The sequence below is a fragment of the Lithobates pipiens genome, unplaced genomic scaffold, assembly GCF_037356315.1.
Source record: "Lithobates pipiens isolate NorthernLeopardFrog02 unplaced genomic scaffold, aLitPip1_a1.2 Scaffold_13, whole genome shotgun sequence".
NCBI lineage: Eukaryota > Metazoa > Chordata > Amphibia > Anura > Ranidae > Lithobates > Lithobates pipiens.
Window position 1 is genome coordinate 114,569,135 of NW_027507718.1, and position 25,686 is coordinate 114,594,820.

The 25,686-nt window shown below is 49.1% G+C and overlaps 1 protein-coding gene across 1 annotated transcript in view; it reads right to left on the reverse strand.

Moving 5' to 3' along the window:
* The window catches only part of LOC143974241 (E3 ubiquitin-protein ligase RNF170-like), a 44,762-nt gene extending 42,839 nt beyond the window's left edge, over positions 1-1,923 (reverse strand). Inside the window, exon 1 of the mRNA XM_077475412.1 lies at positions 1,652-1,923. The gene's annotated coding sequence lies outside the window, so the exon portion shown is untranslated. The remainder of the gene's footprint in view (positions 1-1,651) is intronic.
* Between the last annotated feature and the right edge of the window lie 23,763 nt (positions 1,924-25,686).

The window sequence follows — 25,686 nt, forward strand, 5'->3', positions numbered from 1 at the left end:
CAGCATCTCTTTGCGTGTGGTTTTAACCCTCTCTTGGCCGCAAGTGGGGTAAAAGCGCCCTGTTAGCGGCCAAATAGCACCACAAAATTGACGGTAAAGTGCCGACGCACCCACTGCCCCAGTTTGAAAGGGGCCTGGTATCGTACAAGTACAAGTAAAAGTAAACGTTTTGGGTTTGTCTCTTCGGATAATTGTGGATGAAAGCTGTGTACTAATGATCAGATTATCGTACGATTGCTTCAAAAGTTGTATTTTTTTGTACGATATTCTGATTGTGTGTACGGGCCTTTAGGCTCAGTTTACACTTGTGCGATGCGCTAATCCTGCGAATCTACTCTGGGTTCCCGCATAGCACCCGACTTGCACAGCCATTCACACTGCCTTATGCGAACTTCCGGGTGTGTCAATAAATTGTTAACGACATCCCCATTTAAGCTTGCATATAGTTCACAGTTTGGACATGAATCGGATCGCATGCGATCTGATTTTGGTGTGGACCAAAAAAAAAATGTGATGGCTGAAATCACATCACACATGCGATCTCGCAGAGCGTGCTGGTATGAACGGGCACTTAGTGTGTATTGCTACCATTAAGCTCACCACGAAGGATGAGCTCCGGCGTGTTTGCAAACAGCACGTGCAGAACCCGCCAGGAAGTGGGCACTGCGCTAATCACAGACAGTGAGACATTTCCTGATCTCTGCAGTCGTGTATCAGGACAATGTCTCACTGTCTGTGATTAGCGCCGACTTCCAGGCGGGCTCTACACGTGCTGTTTGCGAACATGCCTGAGCTTATCCTTACCACACACACACACACTACAATCTGATTGCACAAAGTTTCCTTTGTATTTACCAACTATGTAGTGTATCTAGTAGTACCTGCTTGACTGGATACAAATTGATTAGGTAGCTGCTCATATTACAAAGTGTTGGTAAATGTAAAGTTGATTGTACAAAACTTCCCAAAAATTTTTTTTTCATAAAAGCGTATTCTCTCTTTATTGTTGGTAACAATTTTTATTAAGGATGAGCTCAGGCGTGTTCGCACACCCCACGTGCAGAGCCCGTCAGGAAGTTGGTGCAGCGCTGCGCTAATCGCAAGCAGTGAGACATTAGAGAGCGAGATCGGGAAATGTCTCACTGCCTGTGATTAGCGCAGCGCTGTGCCGACTTCCTGACGGGCTCTACACGTGGCGTATGCGAACACACCTGAGCTCATCCCTAATTTTTATATACAATCGTATTGTCTAAAAAAAATAAAAAATACACTATCCAATCAAATACTATTAGATGACCAAAAAGGCCATTCAATTGCAGCATATCAATCACAATATATGATCTAGTTCCCTATGATAAGATTTTCCATTCGGACCGATCAGAAAATTTTTTATTAAAATCTAGTGTGTGTCATTTCGATAACTCTAGGTCCGATCACGTTCCATTACATTGTTACGTGTATGGTCACTATCAGAGCAATTAGCATAAAGGAATATGACTCAAGTTGTAAAGCGCTGCGTAAACTGCTGACGCTATATAAATCCTATATATAATAACTACAAAACGCATGCACCTGATAGACTTGAGATAATACGAGCACACCACAATCGAATAACAATCTACAATGATGTTTGTACATATATCATAATTACCTTGTCATGGTTCATAGACACTCAGGCGTATGGCAGTCCCAGCACACTACACTTGCACACTTTGGGAGAAGTTTTCTCAGACAAGTATAAGGCAGCCGCAGGCAGAGGAGAATGCACAGACTATTGCATAGTGTGCCTATGGAGGGAGAGGAGGAATAGCAGCAGCCTGTCACCTCTAGGTTTGTATGCAGAAGATAAGACGTTAGAAGCACAGTCTAATCCATTCTCCCAGGCTGACAGTGGCACAATCTCATCTCTTCCTGGAGGAGGGACCTGTGCAGGAAGACCAATGCATATCACTTCCTGCAGCTCAGCCAGCTGCTGCTGTCTATATTAGTGTGCAGAGGCTTGCTGAGAGCTCATGTGCTCCCACTCCGTCTCCTTCCCTCATACAGCTCTTCACACACTAACTTCCACATCACACACCGTCTTCACATATACAAAGGGCTTTCATTGTCATCACTTTGCAAAAAAATAACACCCTTATTTTCTTTATACATAATAATATTGTTATCAAAGTCACATTTGGATAAGAACTAAAAGAAATGGTGTATTGGTGTGTAAAAAAAAAAAAAAAAAAAAAAAAAAGCAGTGCGTGTGTGCTGATATACTAAATCAATTTATTAAAAAGAAAATGTATTTGGTAATGAATACTGTGGAGCAGCGATGTGCAATGTACGGTCAGTCCTCAGGGTTGAAGATATGGTGGTTCTTCCCCAGCAGTGTAGTGGTTAGCACTTTCGTCTAGCAGCAAAAGGGTCGCAGTGGCGGCTGTTTTTTTTTTTTGGGGGGGGGGGGAGCAGCAAACAACCACCTCTCCCAGTTGGTCGGTTGGCAGCACCACCTCTACACACGATCGGAATTCTCGATGGAAAAATCTCTGATGGTTTTCCCGACGGAATTGCCACGGAATTCGGCTCAAGCTGTCTTGCCTACACACGGTCACATCAAATTCCGATTATAATATAGTTTATAACGCGGTGACGTACAACACGTACAACGGGACTAGAAAAAGGAAGTTCAATAGCTTCTGTGTCGTAGTTGAATCTGAGCATGCATGATTTTTGGCGTGTCGGAATTGCATACACACGATCGGAATTACCGATAGAAAGTTTTTCCGTCGGGAAAATTGAGAACATGCTATCAATTTTTGGCTGGAGGAAATTTGTACAGCTAAATTCCGATGGAGCATACACACGGTCACATTTTATGATGAAAAGCTCTCATCTGTCTTTTTCTGGCCAGAATTCCGATCGTGTGTATGCGGGATTACCCCATCGGTTGTGGGCAGGCAGCAGCCGGATTGCAGGATCCTACGGGTGGCGAGCAGCAGCTGGGTTGCAGGCTCCTACGTGGGGCGAGCAGCAGTCGGGTTGCAGGCTCCTACGGGTGGCGGGCAGCAGCCGGGTTGCAGGCTCCTACGGGTGGCGGGCAGCAGCCGGGTTGCAGGCACCTACGGGTGGCGAGCAGCAGCCGAGTTGCAGGCTCCTACGGGTGGCGAGGAGCAGCCGGGTTGCAGGCTCCTACGGGTGGCGAGCAGAAGCCGGGTTGCAAGCTCCTATGGGTGGCGAGCAGCAGCCGGGTTGCAAGCTCCTATGGGTGGCGAGCAGCAGCTGGGTTGCAAGCTCCTATGGGTGGCGAGCAGCAGCCGGGTTGCATGCTCCTACCGGTGGCGAGCAGCAGCTGGGTTGCAGACTCCTATGGGTGGCGAGCAGCAGCCGGGTTGCAGGCTCCTATGGGTGGTTGGGCAGCAGCCGGGTTGCAGGCACCTACGGGTGGTGGACAGCAGGCGGGTTGCAGGCACCTACGGGTGGCGAGCAGCAGTCGGGTTGCAGGCTCCTACGGGTGGGGAGCAGCAGCTGGGTTGCAAGCTTCTATGGGTGGCGAGCAGCAGCCGGGTTGCAGGCTCCTACAGGTGGCGAGCAGCAGCCGGGTTGCAGGCTCCTACGGCTGGCGAGCAGCAGCTGGGTTGCAGGCTCCTATGGGTGGCGAGCAGCAGTCGGGTTGCAGGCTCCTACGGGTGGCGAGCAGCAGTCGGGTTGCAGGCTCCTACGGGTGGCGATCAGCAGCCGGGTTGCAGGCTCCTATGGGTGGTTGGGCAGCAGCCGGGTTGCAGGCACCTACGGGTGGTGGACAGCAGGCGGGTAGCGGGCTCCTGTGTCCTCTCTGCATCACGGCGACTTGGTGCCTTATCTGAATTAAATTAGCCTCAGAACCTGTGTAATTCATATGTGTTCGGGTTTAAAGGGAAGAGGTGGCAACCCTACTCCTCCCTCCTCCTTCTAGGTGTCCAATAGGATTTAGCCAATTGGGTGACGGGTCTCAAGACCTGCTTCCTGATTGGCCAGGAGGAGGATCAGTGTGGCGATAGCGAATATTCATTCACTATTGTCACACAACTGGGTGGGATCGGGCGCAGTGCTCTGTGCCCCGAGCCCACCCTTTTTTAAAGCCTATTAGAGCCTTTGGCTCTAATCATGTGCTTCAAAAAAACACCCCCGCCATTGGAATCCATGCGTCCGGCAACCTGCATGTAGATCAGGGATGGGGGGGCGGCCCATGTGCACCCATAATGGACGGGCCACTGGTCGTTTGAATGCCAATCATGACACTACCTGCCTTGAGTTTGCATGTTCTCCCTGTGCCTGGAGGGGTTTCCTCTGGGTACTCCGGTTTCCTCCCACACTCCAAAGACATGCGTGTAGGTTAATTGGCTCCTGTCTAAATTGGCCCCAGTGTCTGTATATATGAATGTGAGTTAGGGACCTTAAATTGTAAGCTCCTCGAGGGCAGGGACTGATGTGAATGTACACTATCTACTGTATGTAAAGTACTGTGTAAATTGATGGCGCTATATAAGTACCTGAAATAACTAAAATAAATAATTCCATTCTGGCTATGCGTAGTTATGTGTAATGTATATGTTACTCTCAGGGGTAAAGGTTGTCATTGTTCAGGATTAGGGATAGGCTTCGGCGTGTTCGCACAGCCCACCAGGAAGTCGGCGCTGCGCTAATCACAGGCAGTGAGACATTTCCTGATCTCTGCAGCCGCGCATCAGGACCATGTCTCACTGCCTGTGATTAACACAGCGTAGTGCCGACTTCCTGGCGGGCTCTGCATGTGGGCTGTGCAGACACGCCGGAGCTCATCCCTATTCAGGATGGAGGCTGTCCTGTTCTGACTATAGGCAAGTCCGTGCAATGGGGCAGTCATTCCTCAGGGGTGACGGTAGGGGGTCATTTAATTTTGGGTACAGCTAGTCCACTTATAATAAAAATTGCAGAGCTAAATAAACGTTCAAAGAAAATCATTAAAAAATAGTCCATATAGTGCTTAAACACTGAAGTGCATAGTGACAGAAGAAAAAAAAGTTAATTGACGTAATGTCCAAAAAAATTTGATTGTTTATATTAATACCCACCTGGTACATCTCCACCGTAATAATAAACAGGATGTGAGTTTACCAGTAAGGATGAGCTCAGGAGTGTTCCTAATCCGCGGCTACAGAGATCGGGAAATGTCTCACTGCCTGTGATTAGCGCAGTGCAGTGCTGACTTCCTGGCGGGCTCTGCACGTGTGGTTGCGAACATGCCTGAGCTAATCCTTACCAGATCTCTAGACTCCATGTTATAGGAGTCTACATAGGCGTTATAATGATCCAGCACTCAAAGTGAATCCCTCAGTGGTTAGACTGGAAAGAAAGCATGGCTGGCCAAACAAACCCCTGGACGTAGACTGTGTCTGAACTAACCACACCAATTTGTATACAAGCTGTTTTTATCCTGGGAACTACCATTTTAACCGCTGACTATTCACTGAATTGCTGTAAGAATTAGTAACCTTTTCTCAAAATAAAAGTATTTTACAGTTTTACACTATGTGGACCCCCTTTTTCTTCCTATTTGGTCACGTCTGAGGCACACCAGGGGTTTGTTTGGACAGCCATGTTACCTTCCTTTCCAGTCTAACCACTGAGGGATTTGCTTTGAGTGCTGGATCATTATTTAAACGCCTGTCTAGACTCCTATAACGTTGAGTCTAGAGATCTTGTAAGCTCACATTCTTTTTATTATCACGCTGGAGGTGCACCAGGTGGATATTCATCTAAACAGGGGTGTGGGGAGGGGGTGGCTAAGATTGACTGAAGCCCTGAATGTGACCCCGAAAAGCCCAGAGTCTCAGGCATGCAGCTTTCCATCATTAGCCCTGAGCAGCGAGTCCTGGGACCGATCTGATTCCAAGTGCCGCTGAGTGTGGCAGAGTGCTGCCGTGCCATAGCAGGTCCCGCCTTCTGGAGCCTGCAACGCCTATGATAGACGCCCCACTGGTCCAATGCCGGGACCACGGGATGTGTGACGTCCATCATAGGCGCTGCAGGCTCCAGAAGGCAGGAATCATAATGCAGCCGCCATGCCACTTTCCCGCTCGGTGCTTGGACGGGCCGCTCTCCTCTCCTCCTCGGCTTCTCCTCTGATGACTGACTGACTGACTGCTTGGCTGCTGTGACACTGCACACCACGGCTGAGCTGAGGTAGGTCAGACAGTGTATGTAAATGTCAATGTATGTGGGTTAGGCAGGTCAGTGTATGTAGGTCACTACCGTCAGTGTTTGTAAATGTCAGTGTAGGTAGGTCACTGCCATCAGTGTATGTAGGTCAGTGTATGTAGGTCAGGCAGGTCAGTGTAGGTAGGTCACTACCATCAGTGTATGTAGGTCACTACTGTCAGTGTATGTAGGTCAGTGTAGGTAGGTCACTACCGTCAGTGTAGGTAGGTCAGGTAGGTAAAAAAAAAGCCTGCATCACGTTCACGTACACTACAACCCCCCCCCCCCCCCTCTGTTTCTGGCCTTGGACTTCGGGCTGAAGCCCCTGGTCTTTTTGCACTGCGTCGCTTTAACTGACAATTGCGACGTGGCTCCCAAACAAAATTGACATCTTTGTGGTGGTATTTGATCGCCTTTGCGGTTTTTATTTTTTGTGCTATAAATAAAAAAGTGTGGCAATTTTGAAAAAAAGCAATATTTTTTACTTTTTGCTATAATAAATATCCTCAAGAAATATATAAAAAAAACATTTCTTTCCTTCAGTTTAGGCCCATACGTATTCTTCTACATATTTTTGGTAAAAAAAAATTGCAACAAGTGTTTATCGATTGGTTTTATAGTTATAGTGTCTACAAAATAGGTGATAGTTTTATGGCATTTTTATTAATCATTTTTTTTTTTTACTATTAATGGCGGCGATCTGTGATTTTTATCATGACTGCAATATTATGGCGGACAGACACTTTTGAAGCTATTTTGGTATCATTCACATTTATGCAGCGATCAGTGCGATTAAAAATGGTTAAGTGTGTCTTAGGGATGTTTTCTAACTGTGGGGGGGATGAGATACGTGTGACACGACACTGATCACCGCTCCTGATCACAGGGAGCTTTGATCAGTGTCCTGTCACTAGGAAGAATGGGGAAATGCTTGTTTACATCAGCTTTTCCCCTTTCTTCTTTTCCGTGAGATGATCATGGGTATCCCCACGGACATCGAGTCCGCGGGACCAGCGATCACACTCACGGAGCTCGCGGCGCGCTCATGCCCACAATGCCGCGTCTTAAAGGGCAACGTACAGGTATGTTAATATACCTGTATGCGCCATTCTGCCGACGTATATTGGCGTGAGCCGGTCGGCAAAGGGTTAAGTGTGATGGTGACATGGGATTGTACACCCCATCAACACCCATCATACCATAAGAACATACCTAGAATATTAAAAAAACACATAACAAGGATTGTGGAAAAATGTAGGCCGTGGCCCCCTTTATTGGGTTTAAAACAATTTTAATAATAAAATGAACTTTAACCTTTAATACCAAACAAACCTGTCAAGCAGCATATCTTATACCAACCAAATAACAGTTTACCAACCAATGTCCACCCACAAAATGAGCGACATTACCCGACATAAAGGTGGACTGCGACGAGAGGAAATAACTAAGGGTAGGGAGGGTGGAAGAGCAGGTCAAAAATCTAGAAGGAAGGCTAGGGAGAATCCAGAGGTGAGTCCAGCTGACAGACCTGAGGTAAATGCCTGACAGGAGTGGATATAAGTAAAAGGTTACACTCATTGGCTAGGTGTTTCCCGCTAAAGGATTTGTCACCAATCCAGTGCTCAGCAGCTGAGATAAATCTTCCTAGTAACAGCAGGCAGCTTGTCACGTGAAACACAAAACATAAAGAACCAAAGCAGCCAAAGAGAGCCATGTACTTAACAATCACCCAGGGCCGTCTTTAGCGCAGGGCAAACGGGGCACCTGCCCTGGGCCCAATGTTTGTAGGGGGGCCCGCACTTCTACCCGCGAATTGGGGCCCCAATGAAAATTTTCAAGAATGCGCAGAGGACACGGGATAGGAGGCTTTATTCCCGTGCTAGCCAGCAGAGAGGGGGCGGGGCTGGGAGCTCCACTGACACTCTGACCCCGCCCCCGTGCAGCCTGTATACTCAGAACAGAGCGGCTGTAGTGAGAGCCAGTGATCGGAGTGGGAGCGTCAGTGGAGCTCCCGGCCCCGCCCCTAGACCTCTGTATTCCCCAGCCAGTATAGAGGGGGCGGGGCCGGGAGCTCCACTGACGCTCCCACTCCGATCACTGGCTCTCACTACAGCCGCTCTGTTCTGAGCATACAGGCTGCACAGGGGCGGGGTCAGTGCGTCAGTGGAGTTCCCGGCCCCGCCCCCTCTCAACTGGCTAGCGTGGGAATACAGCCTCCCATGTCCTCTGTGCACTCTGCAAAACCTTCATTGGGGCCCCAGTTCACGGGTAACGGGGCCCCCCTACAAAGCATCAGTGGAGCTCCCGGCTGTTGTAGTGAGATCAGAGAATGGAAGCCCCGCCCACATACCTCTAAATGTATGTAGTGAGTTTGGCTGCCCAGGTATGTCCTTGCACCCATAAAATGCCTGACTGCTCTCTGATTGTCTCCTGCAGTTTGTCTGCAGTCTCTAATTGTCTCCTGCAGTATGTCCGCAGTCTCTCATTGTCTCCTGCAATATGTCCGCAGTCTCTGATTGTCTCATGCAGTATGTCCGCAGTCTCTGATTGTCCCATGCAGTATGTCCGCAGTATCTGATTGTCTTCTGCAGTATGTCCGCAGTCTCTGATTGTCTCCTGCAGTATGTCCGCAGTATCTAATTGTCTCCTGCAGGATGTCCGCAGTCTCTCATTGTCTCCTGCAGTATGTCCGCAGTCTCTGATTGTCTCCTGCAGTTTGTCCGCAGTCTCTAATTGTCTCCTGCAGTATGTCCGCAGTCTCTCATTGTCTCCTGCCGCATGTCCACAGTCTCTAATTGTCTCCTGTAGTATGTCCGCAGTCTCTGATTGTCTCCTGCAGTATGTCCGCAGTCTCTGATTGTCTCCTGTAGTATGTCTGCAGTCTCTGAACCTCTCCTGTAGTATGTCTGCACTCTCTGACACTCTCCTGTAGTATGTGTATTAATGTGCCCCTTTACTTGCTCAATTATTTAATATTGCTCCACTGCTCAGTGAGAGGTAATGACGTGCATTAACCTGTAGCAACCAATCAGCGAACAGTAGTGATCTGCTTTAATCTCTAGCAGGCAATCAGTAAGTGGTAATGATGTGCATTAACCTTTAGCAACCAATCGGCAAGCAGAAATGATGTGTTGTAACCTCTAGCAACCAGCCAGCGAGCAGTAAGGATAGGCTGTAACCTCTGGCAAACAATTGCAATCACTGCGTGATCTGCTGCAGTAAACTGATTTTGAGTCTACCTGCTATTTTTTGTATGTCTCAGAATGGAGGGCGGGGGGGGGGGGGGGCAAGAAAATGTTTGCCCAGGGCCCAATCAAAATTAAAGATGGCCCTGCAATCACCATAGCCCTCTACTAAGAGTAAAAATTATTTATAAAACAAATGGGTGTTAGGGGTGACAATCTCATGGGGCCACTTCTCTATTTTATTCTTTCGTGGCCCTGACATTCTGTCCTGGGTACAGTTAGCCCTTAGAGCCCATTCACACAGGGGCAACACGACTTGTAGGCGACTTGATCAGGCTACTTGGACACGACTTGACAGCGGCGACTTGGGACGACTTCAAAACGACTTGTGATGACTTCAAGCGCGACTTGGGACGACTTACAAGTCGCCCCAGGCCAGGCGACTTTTGCCGCGGCCAAGCAGAGAATGAGCTCAAGGGGAAACTCGACGGCAAATTTCTGAAAAAAATTTGGCGTGGGTTCCCCCTCCGAGAGCATACCAGGCCCTTAGGTCTGGTATGGATTCCAAGGGGAACCCCCTACGCCGAAAAAACGGCGTGGGGGTCCCCCCCAGATCCACACCAGACCCTTATCCGAGCACGCTACCCGGCCGGCCAGGAAAGGGGGTGGGGACGAGCGGGCGGCCCCCCCCCTCCTGAGCCGTACCAGGCCGCGTGCCCTCAACATGGGGGGGTGCCTTGGGGGAGGGGGGCGTGCGGCCCCCCCACCCCAAAGCACCTTGTCCCCATGTTGATGAGGACAAGGGCCTCTTCCCGACAACCCTGGCCGTTGGTTGTCGGGGTCTGCGGGCGGGGGGCTTATCGGAATCCGGGAGCCCCCTTTAATAAGGGGGCCCCCGGATACCGGCCCCCCACCCTATGTGAATGAGTATGGGGTACAATGTACCCCTACCCATTCACCTGTGAAATAAAGTACAATAAAACACACAACACAGAGAAAAAGTATTTTATTGCACAGCCGGGGGTCTTCCGTCTTCGGGGGTCTTCTCGCCGGACTCCTCCGCTATGTGTGTGTAGCTCTTTTGCCAGCGGAGGAGTCCGGCTTTCTTCCTCCCCGCCGCCGGCCTCTTCTCCCGACTTCGGGGGTCTTGTCCCCCTCTTCGGTTCTTCTGCCGGGCCACCGCGCATGGTCCGGTGGCCCGGTCTTCTGTCGCCGTCTTCCGTTCTTCTGTCGCCGCCTTCGGTTCTTCTGCCGGGCCACCGCGCCTTCTTATAGCTCTTTTACAGGCGGTGGCCCGGTCTTCCGTCGCCGCCGCCGCCGCCGCCGCCGCCTTCCGTTCTTCTCCTTCTTCTTCTCCTGGAGATGTTGACTCGACGAGCTCTCCGGCCACAATGCCAGGGACGCGCTCCGCTGCCTCTTATATAGGGACAATGGGGCGGTGTCACATGGGTTGATGTCACATGGGTTGGTCACATGGGTTGATGTCACATGGTAAGGGGGCGGGGTCACCATGTGACATCAACCCATGTGACCAACCCATGTGACATCAACCCATGTGACACCGCCCCATTGTCCCTATATAAGAGGCAGCGGAGCGCGTCCCTGGCATTGTGGCCGGAGAGCTCGTCGAGTCAACATCTCCAGGAGAAGAAGAAGGAGAAGAACGGAAGGCGGCGGCGGCGGCGGCGGCGGCGACGGAAGACCGGGCCACCGCCTGTAAAAGAGCTATAAGAAGGCGCGGTGGCCCGGCAGAAGAACCGAAGGCGGCGACAGAAGAACGGAAGACGGCGACAGAAGACCGGGCCACCGGACCAGGCGCGGTGGCCCGGCAGAAGAACCGAAGAGGGGGACAAGACCCCCCGAAGTCGGGAGAAGAGGCCGGCGGCGGGGAGGAAGAAAGCCGGACTCCTCCGCTGGCAAAAGAGCTACACACACATAGCGGAGGAGTCCGGCGAGAAGACCCCCGAAGACGGAAGACCCCCGGCTGTGCAATAAAATACTTTTTCTCTGTGTTGTGTGTTTTATTGTACTTTATTTCACAGGTGAATGGGTAGGGGTACATTGTACCCCATACTCATTCACATAGGGTGGGGGGCCGGTATCCGGGGGCCCCCTTATTAAAGGGGGCTCCCGGATTCCGATAAGCCCCCCGCCCGCAGACCCCGACAACCAACGGCCAGGGTTGTCGGGAAGAGGCCCTTGTCCTCATCAACATGGGGACAAGGTGCTTTGGGGTGGGGGGGCCGCACGCCCCCCCTCCCCCAAGGCACCCCCCCATGTTGAGGGCACGCGGCCTGGTACGGCTCAGGAGGGGGGGGGCCGCCCGCTCGTCCCCACCCCCCTTCCTGGCCGGCCGGGTAGCGTGCTCGGATAAGGGTCTGGTGTGGATCTGGGGGGGACCCCCACGCCGTTTTTTCGGCGTAGGGGGTTCCCCTTGGAATCCATACCAGACCTAAGGGCCTGGTATGCTCTCGGAGGGGGAACCCACGCCAAATTTTTTTCAGAAATTTGCCGTCGAGTTCCTTCTTGAGAGCTGATAATTCTGTCAAAGTCGCCTCCGTATAGACGGAGATCCGACTTGGAGGCGACCTCCATTGAAATCAATGGGTACCGGTCGCCTACAAGTCGGATAGAAGTAGTACAGGAACCTTTTTTGAAGTCGGAGCGACTTCAGTAGCGTGCATTAACACGGCTCTCATTCACTTACATTGCTTTTTAAATGTTGTCCGACCTGAGGCGACCTGAGGCGACTAGGGGCGACCTGCAGTCGGATCAGGAGTTGCCCCTGTGTGAATGGGCTCTTAATGGTGAAGGTGGCAGCAATTCTATTTCAGATATTGTATATCCTTGGGGGGCGGGGTGTTAGTAGTTATGTTTCGGGTACAGTTAGTCCATTGTGAAATAGATGTAAATCCTTGGGGTGAGGGTGGCAGTCATTCTTTTCCAAGTACAGTTGTTCCCCGGGAGTGAGGGTGCCAGTCATTCTGTTCTGAGTACAGTTATTCCTCGGGGGTGAAGGTGATAGTCAAATCATTCTGTTCTGAGTACAGTTGGTCCGCAAGGGTGAAGGTGGCAGTCATTCTGTTCTGAATACAGTTTGTCCTCAGGGGTGAGGGTGGCAGTCATTCTGTTCTAAGTACAGTTTGTCCTCAGGGGTGAAGGTGCCATTCTGTTTTGAGTATAGTTGGTCCTAAGGGGTGAAGGAGGCAGTAATTTTGTCCTGAGTACAGTTGGTCCTCAGGGGTGAAGGTTTCAGTCATTCTGTTCTCAGTGCAGTCAGTCATCAGGGGTGAAGGTGGCAGTAATTCTGTTCTAAGGGAACTTTCACACCGAGCAACGCCGGGCGTTGGCAGTAAAGCACCGCTATTTATACAGTTTTTGCAATGCTTTTCGGCCGGTAGCAGGGCGATTTTAACCCCTGCTAACGGCCGGAAAAGGGTTAAAAGCGCTTGCAAAGCGCTGCTGCTGTGGCGCTTTACCAGCGCTGTACATTGATTTCAATGGGGAGGGGCACTTTAGGAGCGGTGTGCACAAGATGCTACTTGCAGGACTTTTTAAAGCATCCTGCCAGCGCACCGCTCCAGTGTGAAAGCCCTCTGGCTTTCACATTGGAGTGAAAGGAGAGGCGCTTTGCAATCGCTATTTTTAGCGCTATAGCGCCTGTAAAGCTGCTCAGTGTGAAAGGGGTCTAAGTACAGTTGGCCCTCAGGGGTAAGGGTGGCAGTCATTCCTATTCCCTGTACACATCTCGGTCTCTTTCCTCTCTCTATTGGTGTCTTACTGAAAGTCAGCAAACTGGCAGAAGTCAGATGTACAGACAAAAAATGGTTTGGAAGGAGTGAGTGTAGGAAATCTTAAAGGGACCATCACTAAATGATTACCTGGACATTATTGGCACATATACAGTAGAACAAAGCCAAGATTGATGTACTACCACCCCAATACTGCAACCATAAGGCTTATTATATTGCCTTTTGAGGTGAGAGTTCTGGGAGCATAGAGGTGCCACGAGGAGGTGAAAGCACACTGATTCAACTGTATATATGCACGCAAACAGCACTTTATTTTAAAAATAGTGATTATATTTGGCACATCACCATTGGAGAACAAGCTATTTTTTATTTATTTTATTATTTTTCTGCAATAGACTGCATTGTGTGAAGCGCTGTCTATGCTTATTAATCTGTAGACATATTTATATAATTTTATTGGTATGTAATATAGAATCTAGTTTGTGATATACTTCAAGAGTCTGCACAACACCAACCTTTACATTTTATTATAGTCATTCTGTTCTAAGTAGAGTTAGTCTTTAGGGGTGAAGGTGGCAGCCATTCTGTTTCAGGTACAGTAAGTCCTGTGTAGGGATGAGCCGAACACCCCCCGGTTCGGTTCGCACCAGAACTTTCGAACCAAATTCGTACGAACTTTAGAACCCCTTTGAAGTCTATGGGACTCGAACGTTCGAAATTAAAAGTGCTAATTTTAATGGCTAATATGCAAGATACTGTCCTAAAAAGGGTTTGGGGACCTGGCTCCTGCCCCAGGGGACATGGGTCAATGCCTAAAATGTTTTTAAAAATGGCAGTTTTTGCGGGAGCTTTGATTTTAATGACGATTAAAGTGAGAAAAAAAGTGAAATATTCCTTTAAATATGGTGCCTGGGGGGTGTCTGTAGTATGCCTGTGAAGTGCCACGTGTTTCCCGTGTTTAGAACAGTCCCTGCACAAAATGACATTAAACGGAAATAACATCATTTAAAACTGCTTGTGGTTTTAATGTTATATCTGGTTCCTGCAATATGGTTGAAAATCATTGAGAAAAATGGCATGGGTAGCCCTCCCTGCCCATTACCAGCCCCTTTGGGTCTTGTACGCATATTAAGGGGAACCCAGTACCCATATTAAAAAAAGGAAATGCGTGAGGCCCCCAGGCCCTATATACTCAGAACAGCAGTATACAGGCGGTGCAAACAAGACAGGGACTGTGTAGGTTTGTTGTGTTAAGTTGAATCTGTTTGTAATTTTCAACTGGTACATTTTTAAAGTGTAGCTCCAGTCAAAAAAACTATTTTTAAGCTTTTTGGAAAACATAGGGAAGGGTTATCACCCCTGTATAATTTGTTTTGTCGTACATCTTTTTTCATCTCACTTGCTGCTGTCTCCTTCCGTTTGCAAGTAGGAGATGTTTGTAAGTTGGATGTTTGAAAGTAGGGGCCTGCCCTATATGCTCTGCAGAAATGGCGGAACAAGGTGTTGGTTTTGCCACAACATTGTAAGCCCTCAAAGTGACTCTTGGTGGACGCTGGAGCGCCCTGCTGTGAACGATTATATCAAGAATTGTAATTACATGCCATTGTTGAACAGTGGTAGAAAAATTGACCTTTGGTGGTTGTGGTGTTGGTTCCACAACACTATAAGTCCTCACAGTTACTCTGGGTGGGCACAGGAACGGGCCCCCCTGTGAAATATTATATCAAGAATTGTAATTACATGTCCCTGTTAAACAGGGAAAGAAAAATTGGGCCTTAGGCACTGGTGCTGGTGCCACGACACTGCAACCTCTCCCATATACTCTAGTTTTATTGCAGGAATTAGCCCTGCTGCAAAGCATTGCATCAAAAATTGTACTTAAACGCCCCTGTTAAACAGGGGCAGAAAAATTGGACCTTAGGCACTGGTGCTGGTGCCACGACACTGCAACCTCTCCCATATACTCTATTTTTATTGCAGGAATTAGCCCTGCTGCAAAGCATTGCATCAAAAATTGTACTTAAACGCCCCTGTTAAACAGGGGCAGAAAAATTGGGCTGATGGCATCACCCAGAACCAGAAATGTTCTTCCAACATATCAGCGGAGGAGGAAGAGGATAGACAATCAACATAACAGGACAGTCACTCAGCATCAGCATAGGCAGTCTTGAAGGGATGTGATATTTCAAAAAAAATTATTCGGTTACATCAGCTTCAGGTGCTTGGTAGCTGTGGGTGATCCAAGACTGATTCATCTTGATGAAGGTCAGTCGATCAACTGATTCGGTGGACAGGCGCACCCTGTGATCGGTAACAAAGCCACCAGCAGCATTGAAGGTGCGTTCCGAAAGAACGCTGGATGCAGGACAGGCCAGTAGCTCAATTGCATACTGTGCAAGCTCTGGCCAGTGATCCATCCTCAAGACCTAGTAAGCCAGAGGATTTTCGGTGGGAAAGGTGTCCAAGTCTGACCTTGCCCCTAGGTATTCCTGCACCATGTAAATCAGACGCTGGCGATGGTTGCTGGAACCGATCATACCTTGGGGCTGCGGACTAAAAAATTGTCTGAAAGCATCAGTCAGACGGCCACCTTCTCCACCGCTCCTTCTGACCGATGCCTCAGCAACACGTTGTCCAGGACCAGGAGTTTGTAACCTCCCAGTCTCTGGGAACGCGTTGCACAGACCTTTCTGCAAGGCCTCCCGGAGATGTCTCATCCTCTGCTCCCTCTGCGATGGCAAGACAAGGTCGGCAACCTTACCCTTGTACCGTGGATCAAGGAGAGTGGCCAGCCAATAATGGTCCCTCTCCTTGATCCGAAGAATACGAGGATCCTTCCGCAGGCTTTGCAGGATCAGGGAGGCCATGCAGCGTAGCTTAGCTGAGGCATTCGGTCCGGAGTCCTCTGGGTCACTAAGGACAACATGATCCGCAGCTACCTCCTCCCAGCCACGTACAAGTCCACGTGTTTCTTGGGACTGTAAATCATCCCTACAAGACTGCTGCTGCTGATGCTGAGTGCGAGCCTCCACCTCCATGCTGACACAATCATCCTCCTCCTCTTCCTCCTCCTCATCCTCTTCCTGTGTGATGGGTGGCACAGCAGGAACACTGTCTGAATAAAGGGGGCCTTGAGAGGCAAGGAAGTCTTCCTCTTCCTGCCTCTGTTCTGCCTCAAGTGCCCTGTCCATTATTCCACGCAGCGTATGCTCCAAGAGGTGGACAAGAGGTACAGTGTCACTGATGCATGCACTGTCACTGCTCACCATCCTTGTGGCCTCCTCAAACGGTGACAGGACAGTGCATGCATCCCTGATCATGCCCCACTGGCGTGGTGAGAAAAAACCGAGCTCCCCTGACCCTGTCCTGGTGCCGTAGTCGCACTGGTACTCATTGATGGCCCTCTGCTGCGTGTGTAGCCGCTACAGCATGGCCAACGTTGAGTTCCACCTGGTGTGCATGTCACATATAAGGCGGTTCTTGGGCAGGTTCAACTCCTTTTGGAGCTCAGACAGCCGAGCACAGGCATTAAATGATCGGCGGAAATGCACACAGACTTTCCTGGCCTGCTTCAGGACATCCTGTAAGCCGGGGTACCTGCCCAAGAACCGCTGCACCACCAGGTTAAGGACGTGAGCTACACAGGGCACATGGGTCAGTTGTCCCTGTCGGAGGGCGGAGAGGAGGTTGGTGCCATTGTCGCAAACCACCATTCCTGGCTTAAGCTGGCGTGGCGTCAACCACCTCTCAGCCTGCCCCTGCAGAGCTGACAAAACATCCACCCCAGTGTGGCTCCTGTCCCCCAAACAAACCAGCACAAGCACGGCATGGCATAGTTTTGCCTGCGTACTTGCGTAGCCCCTGGAACGCCTACGGAGCACCGCTGGTTCTGAGGACAGAGCACTGGAAGAGGCCATGGAGGAAGAAGAAGAGGAGGGGGTGGAGGAGAGAGGTGTGTCACAACCAATAGTAGCATTTTGGAGGCGTGGTGGCGGAACAACCTCCAACACTACTGCACCTTGTCCTGCATCCTTCCCAGCTGCCAGAAGAGTGACCCAATGGGCCGTGAAAGACAGGTAACGTCCTTGTCCATGCCTACTGGACCATGAGTCAGCGGTAATATGCACCTTACCGCTGACCGCCCTGTCCAGCGAGGCAAGGACATTGCCTTCCACATGCCGGTAGAGAGCCGGAATCGCCTTCCGTGAGAAAAAGCGTGGCGTTTGGGGACCTGCCACTGAGGAACCGCACATTGTACAAACTCACGGAAGGGGGGCGAGTCTACCAACTGAAAAGGCAGCAGTTGAAGTGCTAGCAATTTAGCCAAGCTAGCATTCAACCGCTGGGCATGTGGATGGCTGGGAGTGAACTTCTTTCGCCGGTCCAGCAGCTGGGGCAGGGACATTTGCCTGCTATAATCGGACGTGGGTGTACTGCTAGCAGAGTGCCCGGAAGCACTTGGCTGTGACACACCTAATTCTACACCTTCATTCCTCTCAGAGCAGGTTTCAGAGAGGACTGAAGGTCTAGTGGGGTTGGAGATGCCAGCTGATGAGGAGCAAGGAGAGGTCCGCTTTGTTCTTTGGTGTGGGTCTTTGAGGTACGCTTGCCAACGAGCTGCATGGCAGGTCAACATATGTCTTTTGGCCGAGATACGCTTGAGACATATGTTGCAAATAGCAGCGGTGCAAACTGATGTACTTGTCTCAAAAAAGGCCCACACCAAAGAACTTTTAGAATAACGCGCAGAGGCAGCGCCCTGCACAGGCGGAGCTCTGCAGTGTGATTCAGTCGGTGTGCTGCCCCTAAGCTGGCCCCCGGAGGGCATCCTGCCTAGTTGGACATGTGCCTCCTCCTCCTCCTCCTCCTCTCTCCTACCAGGCACCCACGTGGAGTCAGTGCCCTCATCATCCCCTTCCTCTTCATCGCTTTAGCAAACCTGGCAATATGCTGCAGCTTATGGAACATGACTGCCAGATTGCTGTCCTTCTTGAGCATCCCCTCTCTCTGCATTCACACTACTGCCTTCCTCTAGCTGAGTGTCATCATCAGAGCCTACAAAACACTGGGCATCCTCCTGGAGCTTGTACCCAACACTGTGCTCAAAGAGTTCAGGAGACTCCTCAGGAGGACGTGGTGGGTCTAGGGAAGGAGTCACTGATGATGACATTGAGACGAGGGAAGACGATGCGTTGGCAGCTGCTTTGCTAGTACCCTGGGTGAGAGAGGATGAGGAGGATGAAGAGGGCTTGGTCATCCACTCTACCAAGTCGTTGGCATGTTGCGGTTCAATATGTCCAGCTGCCAAAAAGAAGGACAAGCGTGCCCCATGGCCACGTGCTCATGACAATGCACCACGTCCACGACCAGCACTGTTGTCTCTAGACACAAAGCCTGCTTGCCCTCTTTTATCGGCTCGCGCCTGTCTGCCTCTCCTTGCTGGCCTTCCAGACATGGTAATGGCCTGAAGGGAGTTGGGTAAAACAGCAGTTGGGTAGTGTATATTGTGCTGGAGGCAAACAACACCCACTAACTCCTGCAGATGCCTTTATTATAGAACACCAGAGATAAAGGGGTATACTGTAATGGAGTCACACAACACCCACTAAGCCCTGCAGATGGCTCTATTAGAGAACAGCAATAAAGGGTAGATACAGGTGTATATTGTGCTGGAGGCACAAAACACCCACTAACTCCTGAAGATGCCTTTATTATAGAACAGCAGAGATAAAGGGGTATATACAGATGTATACTGTGCTGTGCTGGAGGTACACACAACTTCCAATAACTCCTGAAGATGAATCAAATAGAGAAGAGCTATGTAGGTGTATATAGCGGTGTGTACTAAGTACAGAGCACGCAGACAGCACGCACAAGCTCCTAACACTACTGACTGCAAGCTCTATTATAAAAGATAGATCACTAGCTATATAGGTGAGGTGAATATAGTGGTGTATACTGCGGTCAGGGCACGCAGACAACAACCACTACAGAAGAGCAAGATCGAAAATCGGCCGATAACGATCGGTGTATACTGTGTTGAAGGTACACAGAACACCCACTAACTGCTTCAGACGCCAACACACTACACAAGGCTGCCGCGCTGGCGGCCTTATATAGTGTGGGGCGTGTACTACACAGCCTGAGCTATGATTGGCCACAGGCCTCCTGCCTGTGGCCAATCATGGCTCTCCTCGCTGCTGGCGCTGTGATTGGCCAAGCATGCGGGGTCACAGTGCATGCTTGGCCAATCATGAGCCAGCAATGCACTGCGATGACGCAGTGCATTGTGGGCCGTGAGCGCCACACGAATTTGGCGCAAACGGCCCATAACGTTCGGAATTCGCCGAACGGGCGAACAGCCGATGTTCGAGTCGAACTTATGTTCGACTCGAACACGAAGCTCATCCCTAGTCCTGTGTAATGTGACTGTCAATCCTCAGGGTTGAAGGTGACAGTTATTCTGTTTTGCATACTGTTAGTTCTTTGTAATGTGGCTGTTAATCCTCAAGGGTGTAGATGGCAGTCATTATGTTTCAGGTACAGTCAGTACTGTGTAATGTAGTCATCCATGAGATTGCAGCACACCCATTATGCACCCTTTTAACCACCTCAATACAGTGCACTTACACCCCCTTCCTGCCGAGACCAATTTTCAGCTTTCAGTGCTCTCACAGTTTGAATGACAATTACTCAGTCTTGCAACACTGTACCCATATGAAACTTGCGTCCTTTTTTCAAACAAATAGAGCTTTCTTTTGGTGGTATTAAATCACTAGTGGGTTTTTTATTTTTTGGGCTATAAATAAAATAAGACCGTAAATGTTGTGAAAAAATGCTTTTTTGTTTTGTTTCTGTCATAAAATTTTGCTAATTATTTATTTTTCTTCATAAATTTTAACCAAAATTTATACTGTTACATATCTTTGGTAAAAATAACCCACATTAGTGTATATTATTTGTTTTTTGTGAAAGTTATAGAGTCTACAAACTATGGTGCCAATCACTGAAGATTGATCACATCTGATCAGGCCTTTAGTACATCAGGTGTATCTCATTTCTTGAGACACTAAGGCCCCTTTCACACGTGCAGACCATATGTCCGTATTTCATCTATCCGCTTTCGGATGAAATATGGGCAAACATGCATCCCTATGGATGCACCCACCCGATATCATTAGTTTCCGCTATGGTTCGATTCTGCAGACGGAGGAAAATCCTATTTTTCTATCCGTCTGCAGAGCGGATCGGATGAGCACGGACAGACGGTCCATGTTCATCTGATCCCCCATAGAGGAGAGCGGAGATCTGACAGGGCGGTCCCTGCAACACCAACGTGCATGCCGATCGTGTTCATGCGCCATGCAAAGTGGGGTGGTACCACCTGTTATCGCCCGTGACTTCATCATTGCCAATCACGTGGTAAACAGCCATGCCCATTGGCTGTTTACCCTCCTCGATGGCGAGGAACAGGGATGCGCACGCACGATCATTTAAAATGAAAGGCCATCATATGGCGCCCTCTGAGAATGAGAGCCTCGCCGCCTGGCCGTCATATGACGACGGGCGGCAAGCGGTTAATCAAAAAGCAACAAAACCTCCTGAAATAAGAAAATGGGTAACTAAATGAGACAAAAGACAAATCATTTTTGGAAAATATTAGGTTGTGGCCCTTTATTGGGGTTAAAAGCATATAAGTAAAACCCAATAAACTTTTTGTAGCACCCGCTAGTTAGGTATGTGCTAGAGTGAGGATTTTCTGACAGAGTAGGTACATTTAGGCAGGCCTAGCTGGTTGATAGGCCTGTTTGTTTTCATTCTGGGCTGGGAGTAGCTCTGGGTAGTAGCAGGCAGCATCATTGACACCTCATTCTTCTTTCTAGAGCTTGCTAGTGTAGCGCCCTCGTCCCTAGAATAATGTTACAGGTAAATTTATTTACGCTGGGTGGTAGCCAGCCTGGCTAATTTGTAGTGTTTAGTGGTTAACTGACTTCTGTGTTAATTCTATTTGAGTGTGGCTTCTCCCTTTTGTCAGTAGGTGGCACTATTGCCTTTGACATTATTATGATGAGCTACAGTATATGCAAGTTATGGATAAACGTACTTTTGTCAGCCAATCATATTTTCTGTGTTTGCATGCTGGGAAAAGCTATTTAACGGAACTAAGTCAGGTGAAGAGATCAGTTCTTCCCACCCAGGGCTACGGCCTGGGTGGATGTGTATGCAGTTCCTGGCTGGTATGGCTGTAGCTGCCAGCTGCTAGGCCTGTCCGAGGCTTATCCGGGTGTTCAAATCTATGCAGAGGAAAGTCTGCCAAAGATCTGGAATCGATTATAGAGGGATGGAGTTTTGAGGAAGCACCAGAGGGGACTTTTCATGAGCTGGAGGCTATGAAATGGCTGGGAGGACTTCAGAGAGAACTCACCCAACGGAATCAGAGCATGAAGCTGTGAGTAAAATTCAGTTACTAGAGGAGACAGCCTGTCCTACAAAGCACAGATATGCTGGTTCAGCTTAAAAGCTCTTATTTCTGTAGTGCTGTCTACCTTACTTCACCTATTTTTGTCTAAGGAGTCTGCCAATCTGCCTGTTACTGATCGTTATTAAGGATGTCCTGTGCCCTACTCCCCTCTCTCCCACATTTTTACTGTTCTGAAAAATAAACGTATTTGTTGTTTAAAGGCAGTCACTCCATGTGTAGGGGCGGCTCAGTGCACGATCACGTGTGTGAAATGCGTTGACGTAGGCAGCGCCATTTCCACCATGCATTCCAACAGGTGCGTGCAACCCTGAGCCTACCCTTCCACATGGACTGACTGGATGAGCTTACAGCACATTCACTCATGTGTCTCCTGACTTGATGTAGCAACGTCCGACTGGATGTTATTTAACATTGAGCTGACGCAACAGCACGAGTATACATCAAGGATTTACCAATACGCTGACTGCAGCGTTCATTGATAGCCACCTTCACACACGATTGGATTGAACTATCCTTTGCACATTGAGAGGTTTTCTCTCCCCTTATCGCATGGACTCTGGTAAATCCATATCTCAGTCTTTGTGCTACACGCTGACATATGCAATCAGCATAACCGGTCTAGGATTCCCTATTTCAGTGCTATACCATCTCAAGTGACTTACATACTTGTCTACTAAAATCTATCTACATAACCACTGCTCAAGTCCCATCATGGACATTCTAGGTGTAGACTATATAATTGTTTAAGTCATCCCAGCAGTTCCAGTATTTCCTAGTTGGTTGCGTATGAGTGTTTGTCTGGGGCCCTGAGTCAGCTTTTTGTAAGTGTTTTTAATTGGAAGCACTGGGGGGCTGTTCCCACTAGAATGATGTAACTTCGCCCCTAGCGGACCAATCTTATTGTTGATTTTTCAATAAAGTTTTTGCTAATCATTTTTTGATACACCGCTTTTTCTTATCACTGTTGTTTATGCATTGCTTCCCTATAGCTTTGGAGGTATCCCGTCCATCGGACGAATCGGTGACAAGTAACATCTGGAAAGTGGGACCTATGTTCGATTTTATTTTTATAATTTGACTACTAATAATATGTGGTGCAACTAGTCTAGAGGAGTAACAGTCTGCAGCCAGGTGTGCAGCAAGTGTTTGTGCTGGAGTGCATATACCGGAGTGTATATAGAAGTTCCAAGCAAGTTTTCACTGAATATTCATGGGCACCCCATCCAATTTCCCATACAAGTTTAATCCCCTCAAATAAAAAACAAAACAAAGCTATGGACTGGTCTAAGTCTCTGATTGACTGAGAGATGGATGTCTGGCTGGTTAGGGTGACAGGTGAACCACTACATTCAGCAACCACTACTGATGGCTACATGGCTACATTTCTTTAAACCACTTACGGAAGTCAGCACTTTGAAGAGGAATACTGTTGTTATGACAGCAGCTAGCTGCCATAACCCGGGATCCTCTTCTTCAGTGGGTGGTCTACTTTCAGATAAAAGTGGTCTCAGTGGCGGATTTGGCGCGAGATCACTTTTATCGGCGGCGGGAGAGGGGTCTCCCCCTCCCACCGCTTCCGGAGCCACCGGCAGCGACGGGGGCGATCACATCTTCTCCCCTCTGTGGTATGGAGCTGAGTTAGGGAAAGATGACCACCATTGCAGGGCGGAAGCGACGTCAAAACGTCACTTCCACCCATCGCTCTTAAAGCAATATTTCTTTTTTTCAAATGACTTTTTTTAATTGCATTTCAATGTAAATATGAGATCTGAGGTCTTTTTGACCCCAGATCTCATATTAAGGCCCCTTTCACACTGGGGCGGTGGGTCTGTTGGCGGTAAAGTAGCGCCGCTTTACCGCCGTATTTGCGGAGTTATTCGGCCACTAGCAGGGTGCTTTTAACCCCCGCTAGTGGTCGAAAAAAGGGTTAAAACCACCCGCAAAGTGCTGCAGCAGCAGCGCTTTGCTATCGGTATAGCTGAGCTGCCCCATTGATTTCAATGGGCAGGAGTGGTGTATAACCACCGCTCCTTCACCGCTCCAAAGATGCTGCTAGCAGGACTTTTTCAGTGTGAAAGCCCTCTGGCTTTCAAACTGGAGTGAATGGAGTGGCTCTTTCAGGGCGCTTTGCAGATGCTATTTTTGCAAAGCGACCGCATACGTGAGTAGTGCCCGCATATGAAAACGGTGTTCAAACCATGCAATCGTTAGAGCGAGAGCAATAATTCTAGCCCTAGACCTCCTCTGTAATGCAAAACATGCAACCTGTAGAATTTTTTGAATGTCGCATATGGAGAATTTTAAGGGTAAAAGTTTGTCGCCATTCCACGAGCAGGCGCAACTTTGAAGCATCACTTGTTGGGTATGAATTTACTCGGCGTAACATCATCATTCGCAATATAAAAAAATTGCGCTAACTTTACTGTTTTGTTTGTTTTTTTATAAAAAAAAAATAAGATGTGTATTTTTTCCCCAAAAATTGCACTTGTAAGAGCGTTGCACAAATACGGTGTGACAAAAAGTATTGCAACGACTGCCATTTTATTCTCTAGTGTGTTAGAAAAAAATATATATAATGTTCGGGGGTTCAAAGTAATTTTCTAGCAAAATAAATGATTTTAACTTGAAAAACAACAAGTTTGAAAAATAGGCCCTAAAGTGGTTAAACTTTAATTGGTAACTGGTCTGGCTGTTTGATCCCAGGTTCCATTCCCTTATAGGCGCACGGCGGCCAGGCACACAGTATTACCCAAACACTTGAGCCAGAACAGACTGTGCATGTCTTTTTTGTGTGGTTTTTATTTTTGGATATGAACTTGGATAGGGCAAGGGTGAGCCTAGGGATACTACAATAACTTCAAAACTTGCAGTAGAGAAGCTCGCCTGCTCGCATTTGGCAAGTGGATATAAAGGTAGGGCAAGTGGAGCAGGCAGAAGCAGCCAGGATCCTGCTGGAGGAGGAGAAGAGGCGCCCGGTGGATGCCGAGAGGATGACCCTCAATCGTCCCGGCATGCTGGCAATCTCTGCTCTCCCCCTCCTTAAGACCCCTTTCACACCACACCGCCCATAGCGTGGGCGGTAAAACGCCGCTATTTTTAGCGGCGTTTTACCACCAGATTTGCGGCGGATATGTGGCGCATTTCGGCCGCTAGCAGGGCGCTTTTATCTCCCGCTAGTGGCCGAGAAAGGGTTAAAACCCGCCAGCAATACGCCGCAATAGCGGCGTTTTGTCGGCGGTATTACAGCGCTGCCCCATTGATTTCAATGGGGGGCAGCGGTGGAGGAGCGGTAAACACACCGCTCCTTCACCGCTCCAAAGAAGCTGCTGGCAGGACTTTTCCCTGATGCCCTGCCAGCGCACCTCGGGCTTTCACACTACAAACAACGGTGCAGCTTTTTTAGGGCGGATTGCAGGCGCTATTTCTAATGCTATAGAACCTGCAAAACGTCCTAGTGTGAAAGGGGTCTAATGCAGATACAGATGGCACAATTTTCATGCCAGCTCCGCCCTCCGCTCCTACTTTCTGCCTGCTCCCCTGGTAAGGAATCCTGCAGCCCCTGTATGTTTTAGTTTGGAGAGACTGCTGTGTTGTGCGAGCGCCCGACGCCGCATCTCCCACATTGTTTTCTGTTCCAGTCCGAGGTGTCTTCTTTCAGGGCTGGTGTGAGGATTTTTGACACTCTAGGTGAGACCTCATTTTGCTGCCCCCCCTGGCTCCACCCCTGACTCCACCCCCTTTCCCTAAAATGAAGCATCCCCTAAAATGCCCACCATGGCCCACCAAATGCAGCCTCACCAGCGACCATCAAATGCGGCCTCATCAGTGCCCATCAAATGTAGCCTACCTGTGCCCATCAATGAATGTTTGCTTGCTTCCATCCAATCGGGAGTCAGGACACAGACACAGTCTTCCGCCGCTGCTGCGCCTCTGATACTATGTGAAGCAGCAGCTGCCTGCTGGTGCTGAGATTACTCTGTAGCTGACTGCAGTATAATTCAGTTGCTGTACTCTATTTACCTGTGTCTTGGTTCCTAGAAAGATTTCTGAAAATGCTTCAGGAGAA